Consider the following 8,964-nt stretch of genomic DNA (forward strand, 5'->3'; position numbering starts at 1 on the left):
CCTTTCCTCGTACAAGCTCACCCTCCTCTCTGGGGCTCCAGCTGCACAACGCCTTTCAGGTCTCCGAACTCAAAGCCCTCTCTCGTGCTGCTAGTCCTTGTACAGTCTGTTCTCTGCCGGGAACACTCGTCTTGCCTCTGTTTGACTTGAGTTGTTGCTTCCTCCAGGAAACTTCCCCTAACCCCTAGTGGACTCAGTTACGCCCTGGAGGTCCTGTGCCTCCTTGTTTCTCTTTTTATACCGCTTCCTCTGCTTACTTGTCTGTCTTCCTATGAGGCTGAGATTTCCTTATGATGGGGGTAGGGGTGTGGGTCTTGCCCTCCTCAGGGCCCAGCCAGGGCCAGCTGCACATTAGGCAATCCTTCAATATTCCAAGCAGCAAAGGGGTGAGTGAGTCAATACACCCCTTCTTTCAGGCCTTTACCCCTTCCTCCTTTCCCTCTTTTCCAGTTCAGCCCCCTGAGCAGGAGCAGTTCTGTCCCATCTCCTCAGAGAAGCCTTCCCTGATGCCTGTAGCAGAAATGCAACTCCCACCCTCATGCCTCTCCTGGGCACTCGGGTGACATACCCCCTGAGAACCAGGCTTAGCTGTGCTCTGTTTCCTCCTTCACTGCTAGCAGCACGAGGGAAGCGATGTGGCTGTCCCTAGCCCCAGAAACTCGGGGCTCAGGGAGGAGGCAGAGAAGGTGCTCAGTGGAGACAGAGGTTGGGAGACACAGCAGAGGATGCTCAAGCAAGTGCACGTGTCATCCAAGAGTCCAGGTGTCAAAAAGTCAGAAGGATTCACAGTTAGAATGGATCGTGGAGCCCTACGTCACACCTGACCCCCCAATGATGGAATTTTATTGATGACTCACTATGGAGCATGCATGATCTGCCAGGCTCCAGCTGAATTCTCTACCACAGCATCTCACATAATCATCACAATTGCCTTATTGTGTTGGTCGCTACTGCTGCTGTCATTTTATATATGGAGAAAGTGAAGTTCAGAGAGGTGTAGTAACTTCCTCTGGGTCACACAGCAAGCAAGTACCAAGGTAGAGATTCTTAATTTCTCTTCCTGAATAAGGCATGCCTCCTCTACAGCATCGCCCAGAGATAAATATCCAGCCTCCACTTGCTCCCTGCGGTTGTAAGAGAGCTCACCACACACCAGGTCATTCTTTCATTTATTTATCAAGTTAATGAATATTTACTGAGCACTCCTATGTGCTCATACTGTGTCACTGGGGCTAAAGGATATCTGTTTTCATGGACCTTACATTCTAGAAAGCAGGAACAGACAGAGGCCACTAAAAAGTAAAAATCCAAAGCGGCACCAGCACCTGAATGTTTATAGCAGTAATGGCCCACAACAGCCAAACTATGGCAAGAGCCCAGATATCCATCGACAGATGAATGGATAAAGAAGATGTGGTTCATATATACAATGGAATACTATGCAGCCATTAAAAATGAAATCTTGTTATTTGCAACCATGTGGATGGAAATAGAGGGTATTATGCTGAGTGAAGTAAGCCAATCAGAGAAAGCAATTATATAATCTCACTCATATGTGGAATTAAGAAACAAAACAGAGGCGCATAGGGGAAGGAGGAATAAAACAAGATGAAATCAGAGAGGGAGACAAACCGTAAGAGACTCTTAATTATAGGGAACAAACTGAGGGTTGTTGCAGGGGGGTGGGTGGAGGGACGGGGTAATAGGGTGGTGGGGATTAAGGAGGGTATGTGATGTAATCGAGCACTGGGTATTATATAATCACTGAATCACTGACCTCTGCCTCTAAAACTGATATACTACATGTTAATTACTTAAATTTAAACAATTTTTTTAGGGGCACCTGGGTGGCTCGGTGGGTTAAAGCCTCTGCCTTCAGCTCAGGTCATGATCTCAGAGTCCTGGGATCGAGCCCCACATCGGGCTCTCTGTTCAGTGGGGAGCCTGCTTCCTCCTCTCTCTCTGCCTGCCTCTCTGCCTACTGGTGATCTCTGTCTCTGTCAAATAAATAAATAAAATATTTTTTAAAAAATAATTTTTTTAAAGGCAGTGGTAAATTCTAGGCAGAATGAAAATAGAGCAATGTGGCAGAAGGACCGGGTAGTGCCTTTAGATGGATTGGGCTGGGAAGGCCTCACTGAGGAGGTCCTATTTTAGCTGAAATGTGAATGACAAGAAATAACCAGATTGGAGCTGGGAAAACCATTCCAGGCAGAAGGAACAGCAAGTGCAAAGGCCACGAAGTGGGGATGAGCATGGTGTGTTTGGGGAGCCCAGAGAGCAGAGCTGGAGTCCGGTGGGGAGGGCTGGTGTATGAAGTGAGGTGTGTCACACGGGCTTCCCGGGCCAGGGTGACAGAATCTACTTCTGCATGTGAGGCCACAAACTTGACACCTGAGGGCCCTCCCAGGACAAGCCTGCCCCTCCCTCAAGGGCCTATCTACCAAGTAGCTGAAGGCAGCTCTCTAAAATGAATCTGCTCACCTCCAAGCCGCACAGTGGGGGCTGTAGAGGCCAGTGGGGAGCCTGGGACCCAGGTTCAGGCTCGGCCTGCAGGACCTGCTGGGCAGTGCTGGGGACATGGCTCCCCACGCTGGAGTTTAGCTGGGAACGGGTTTCCGTGTGGAAAGAACACTTGTTAGGGACTCAGAGGACAAGGTTTGAGTCTGTGTGAACTTGCATGGGTACCTCCCCCTCTCTGGGCCTCAGTTTCTCTATAGACAATCCGAAGGAGTTGGAATTTGCTAAGAGTTTCCCAGGCCTGAGATCCAAGTCCACCCTCCCCCTCAGGGTCCTGGACCCACACAGGATTCTGGAAGGTGGGCGACAGGAGGACTGGGGAGGCCACAGTTGCCCCCCAGTCTCCCAGTGCCTCTGCCTGCGCCTGGGAGGGGAGGCAAAGAAGCAGGAAGGGCTCCGGCAATGGTCCCATTTCCTGCAGGTTTTGTTCCTGAGGAACAGTTCCCCAGGGCTGTCAATCCTTTCCCCCTTTTCTGAATAGCCCTTAACTGAAACAAAGCCAGTGGGAGATTTTGCTGCTACCGCATGGGTAACTTCAGGCAGGCCCTTCACCACTCCGGGCCTCAGTTTCCCCAGCTCTGACCTTCCTGATGCCCAGGCTATCTCTGTGGGCCTAAAGGCTGCAGCAGGGTTGGCTGGAGGCTCCTGCTCCCAGAGGCGTCCGCAGGCGTTGCAGGAGCCACCATATGGGCCCATGGTGCCTGGGTGGGGCCCTTTATTGGGAGAGAGCCTGCAGGGGAGACCTGTGGAGAGATGTGCTTTACCCTCAGGAACAGGACCCGGGTCGGGTTGCGAGTCTGGTTAATGCCTCTGTGCATTAGGCCTGTTGGCCCTTGACAGGATTTCTTGTTTAATTGGAGGCATAAGAAAACAATAACATCTGTCTGCATGAGGAAAGTTACGGGAGCCCAGTGAGGAGGGCTCCGAAGGAGATGTGTGTGTGTGTGTGTGTGTGTGTGTGTGTGTGTGTGTGCGCGCAGGGGGACGGGTGCTGAAGTTGGAGTTCTGCCATGAGGGCTGGTGACCCTGGGCGAGTCACCACGGCCTCAGTCTTGTCATCCGGAAACGCGAGGTTGGCTGGTCCAAAAGGCACCCACATCAGGATGCCCCAGGGAGCCTATTTAATTCAGCTTGCCTGTTCTGTGCAGCTCCACTGACCCAAAGTCTGCTGGGGAAGAGACCCGTGAGTCCGCCACATCCTGAGTATGACTTGATAGGTCCTCCAGCATGGGGTGAGGACTGGCACTGTGGTCCCCAAGTGCCAGCACAGGGTCTGACTCACAGGCAGTGTGAGCTCTGCCTGCAAGTTCAAAGTCTAAAGGGTTTGCACCAGAAGGCTCATGAGTGATATACGACTAGTGATTTCTCTTTTCCCCTTTTTTTCTTTTTTTCCCTTCAAGCACTCACTGATTTTTTACCGTGTGACTGATGAAAATAATTATGGGAGAAAATGAGATGACTCTACAGTTTGGATGGTTAGTCTTTTTGGCAGGTGTGCATGGAATTGTATTTTAATTTTTTTCTTAACTGCATGACTTTCAGGTTACCACAGCAGTGTTGGCTTCCTAAAACAAGTAAAACAACAGGACACAAGTGTGTACACGGGACAGGTTGTGGTCCAAACCCTCCCTGCCCTTACCCCTGAGGTAACCAATGTTAACAGCCCATTGGGGCTCATTCTACACTGTTCCTTTCGCTCACACAGAGACAGACATCCTCATGTATGGTCCATTAGGGATTTGTTGTTGCCTTTACTGAAATCAGATCATCTTGTATATCCCCCTGCTATTTATTTTTCTCTCTTAAAATATATCACAGACATCCCTAGAAGAGAAAACTAGCTCTATTTCATTTCTTTTTAGATTTGCTCAATAAATATTTAATTTTCTCTCTGCCTCTACAAACAGAAATAAATGAAAATAAAAGCTACATCTAAAACTTCAGGGTTCCAATTTTGAGTTTAGAGCTGGACCGTGCCATACCCAATCCCCCTTCAACACACAAAGCTGCCCATGTATGCACACGCAGGTGTGTGCACATACATGGATACACATGTGGACACACACACACACACACACACACACACACACCCCTTCTTTCCTCTCCTGGTATGTTGGTGAACATGAAATCTCACCCTTTAGAGAGCAGGGAATGGGTCTTGGACTGGACTCACCCTGTGAAGCCAGACCCCCTTCTAAATTAGCATTAAAAACCAGTAACTACCAAAGCCAGGAGCCCCAGACCCAGCCACATCTTCAGGCTCTGGAAATGGAATCTGCTGGTTTACGAGGAGAGCAGCTCTTGCTTTCACAAAACCATCCACCCAAACCTTTAACCCGGAGTTGCAAACTGAGGCCACATCTAGCTACAGATGGGTTTAGTTTGGCCCAATCAGCATTAAAAATGTGTTTTAAGGGCGCCTGGGTGGCTCAGTCGGTGAGGCGTCTGCCTTGGGCTCAGGTAATGATTCCCCAGGTCCCACATTGAGCCCTGTGTCGGGCTCCCTGCTCAGTAGGGAGCTTGCTTCTCCCTTTGCCCCTCTCCCCATACCTGCTCTCTCTCTAATGCAAAATCTTAAAAAAAAAAAAAAAGAAGATACATTTTTAAGTTAAAACATTTAAAAGATGGGAAATTTCATGTAATAGCCTAGATCCCTGCTTTTCTCGAAAATTCCAGGATTTGGTTACGCTGGGCCCAAACTGCCAAATGGCCACAGCCTGCAGGCACTGAGTCCTGAGGCCCCTGAGGATGGGGCACCGCCCCCCCAGCACCGCTCCACTTGGTCCGCTCAGCTCAGGGGTGTTTCCTGCCTGGTCTCTGCCGGCCTGGAACACAGTGCAGGCCCGCGGAGGGATGCCTCACGGGAGCACCTGGGTTAAGAACACGACACCCAAAAGGACACTGGGATCCAGAGAAACAGTCCTTGCCAGGGGCCTCCTTCGGCCCTACATTGGCTGAAATATGTCCGGTCACCCCTGCATGTTGGAAGCCACAGCACCATGACAGTAACAGCTACTATTTATTGAGCGCTCACTACGTGCTGAGAACCGAGCTCTCGGGACCTCCTTTGACGCAACAAGCTCATCTAGGCATTACTGTCTCTGCCAGCGACCTGATGAAGAAACCGAGGCTCAGGTAATTTGCCCAATTAATGCCATTAGCAAACGGCAGAGTTTGGATGGCGACCTAGCTGCAGAGCAGGAATAAAGGACAGTCCTGCCAAGGACCCACCATTGGTGCAGTAAGCTTCCTACCTGGGCTACGTCAGGCTCCCTGGAAGGAGACTCAGGACGAGGACTCCCGTGTGGTTTGTTTGCTGAGAGGGTTCGGGCGCAAGAGCCGGTAGGCAGCAGGCCTGGGGAGGGAAGAAGCCGGTTGGAGATTCCGCTTCAGGAGCCGTCAGGTCCCGGTCTGATCCCACGGGCAGGCTGGAGCACGGTTTGTACCACAGTCCGTCCACACCTGAGGCCCAGGGGCTAGGTTTATCCCCCATGCATCAGTCACTGACCATGGGCCACCCGCAGGGGGAGAAGCACACCCTCTCAGGTAGCTCCAGGTGATTGGCCTGGGGGTGATCGTCCTGAGAAGGGGGCAGCTGAGAGCCGTTAGCATCCAGCATGTGCCTCCCGGAAGGGAGTCTGGGCAGGGCACCCAGAGCATCACTGAACATCCCAACAGCCCACACAAAGTGAGGGAGAGGCCATTACCTGAAAAGAAATCAGGGCACTGTGTGCAGAAGAAGGAGAACAGGATACACAAAGCTGGGGCGGTGGGGGGGGGGGGGGGAAGCAGATATTCACTACAAATGGTCAGCCCGAGCCTGCTTTTAGAAAGCATCAGATTAACGGTGGCTATGATTATGAGTGTAATGGGACATTAAAATGGAAGTGGCAGCAAGAGACCAACGTGTAGCAGATGCCACATTCCAGAGGAAGGTACAAGATCATGGTAGACAAGAGCTGGCTGTTCTCCACCCCTCACCGCGGGCGGTGTTAAAGGACTGGAAGAAGTTGAGGATGGGGGGATTCTGTAGAGATGGTGTTCCATGAGTCCCTTCTGCCCCCCAAAAAGTGATGGGGGTTTTTCTCTCTCTTCATCTCCCATTAGGAGGATGGTACTCCTAAAGCTCAAAATATGTCTCCCCCATTTCAGGGGACACAACACCTGCAGCTGGACCACTCCGCCCATCCCACTGCCTGGGACACCTCTTAGGGGGACAGTGGTTTTTGACAATGGATCAGAGGGGCCGAGGCTGCATCAGGTAGCTTTCCCTCAGAACTGACAGGAGCAAGGGCTGTGCAGTTTGGTGCGCTCACATGGGACAACTAGAGAGAGGGCCAGGAAGCTTATCTCAGGGTCTGTCCGAAGGGGGTTCCCGGAGGGCACGCTGAGAGGAGCTGGAGGGTCTGCTGGAGGCTGAGGGGCTGAGGAAGGAGAAAGCCACTTCCAGGTACAGCGCCGTCTACACCTGATGAAGGACATGCAGGTGAAGAGCGTCAGGGAGGGCAGAATGAGCTGGCCAACGGCCCCCTGCGGGAGACTACGGATGCCCACCTGGTCCAGAGCGCCCCCACACGGGGCTACCACCCCAGGCAGCCGCTCTCTCCCTCCACGGTTCCAGCCCTGGCAATCAAGCTCACCAAACTGTGCAGGAACGGGAGAGGCACTTGGCAGGAGATACAGTGAGAAGCCAAATATGCTTCTTTCTTGATTACAGGCTTCACCAGACCTTCCACACAGCCAAGCTGGCATGGGGCATAGGGGCTGCAGGGAGAAGGCCCTGCTTCCAGCCCAGTGTGGAGATGTGGTGGTCTGGGAGCACTAATCTGAGATGATACTTAGTGACTGGAAGTGGCTGTAAGACTTTTCTTTTCTTTTTTTTTTTTTAAGATTTTATTTATTTATTTGACAGACAGAGATCACAAGCAGGCAGACGCAGAAAGAGGAGGGGACGCAGGCTCCCTGCTGAGCAGAGAGCCCGATCCCAGAACCCTGGGATCACGACCTGAGCTGAAGGCAGAGGTTTTAACCCAATGAGTCACCCAGGTGCCCCAACGGTAGGACTTTTCACTAGGCAGGAGAACTAGCCCCACAGAATAAACAAAAAGAGACGGAGGGAGCAAAACTCAAAGTTCCTTCTGCATCAAAGCCCGTGTGTTCTGAATCTTGTAATGAAGGCCACTTGAGGAAAGGCATTGGAAATGACATTTCAAATATGTGGCCTTCCCAGACCAGGGCCTGGATGTTAGGCCAGGTCTCATTTGGAACCAGTGAGCTTTCCAGAGCTGAAAGGGCCTTAGGGACCATTCAGGACCCCCAACACACTTTACAGACTGGGAAACTAAGGACCATGTATGAGCAGAGATTTCCAGGGGCTCAGTCTGGCCCCGGGCTTAAGTAGATTTGAGCCCTGGACCTTCTGCTGGAGGGCTTCTAGAAGGAGATGCATCAGGATGAGGGGAAAAACTCCAGCCAAAAAATTCCACCTAATGGTGGTGGTTGGGGGTGGAAATAGGACTTGTTCCATTTGGCTTTAACAACAGGGTTTGGAGGGGACACAGGCAGAAAGACTGCAAGGAAGGTTGTGGACGTGCGACAGAAGGTTTGCTTTCCATGCAAAGGATTCCTTACAAACACCCTGTGGGCCACGGAAAGTCCTCAGAGGGGGCTGGGTAAGCAAGAGACGTAATAAGAATAGCAAGTATTTGATGAGTGTTTCCTATATGCTCGGCTGTTCTAAGCATGTTAACGTGTATTAGCCCAATCAATCTTCACTCAACTGTGTCAGGTAGGTACTGAAATTAAATACCCAGAGACTGTGGCATAGGGGTTAAGCCATTTACCCAAAGTTGCACCCTTGTTAGAGTCAGGATTCCAACCCTAAAAGTCTGACTCCAGAGCCCACTAAACCAGACCTTGTAGGCTATAGAGATTTTAGGAAAAGCACCCTGGGGGTCAGAGATGGACTGGAGGAGTGAGAACAGTTAGATGCATCTGGAGTCCACTCTTCGAGAAAAGGCAGAAGTACAGGGTCTGCGAAGACCACACAGAGTTTGCCAGAATTTCTAGGATTAAAAGAATCACAGAACAGAGTGGCCGATGTGGGGGGAGGGGGTGGTCAGCTAGTGTAAACTTGTGTTTGAAGATGGGAACAGAGCCTCAGAGAGGTGGGGCGAATTGGCATGGAGCTTGCGGCCTAGGCTGGAACCCAGACATCTTGACTCTAATGATGGAGACGGATTTTAAAAGATGTGAACTATCACATAAATAAATAGATTTAAAAGGCATGAGCTATACTTTCTGGACCAATGTGATATCCTGTAAGAAAAGCTTTTTTAATGGGCATGTCCTTTGATACTTTTAGGACTTAGTTATAAGGAATATACATACAAAGACATAGGTCACAGAATGTTTCATTAAAAATAATTCTAGTTATTATAAAAA

This window comes from Meles meles, chromosome 3, assembly GCF_922984935.1.
Source record: "Meles meles chromosome 3, mMelMel3.1 paternal haplotype, whole genome shotgun sequence".
Classification (NCBI taxonomy): Eukaryota; Metazoa; Chordata; class Mammalia; order Carnivora; family Mustelidae; genus Meles; species Meles meles.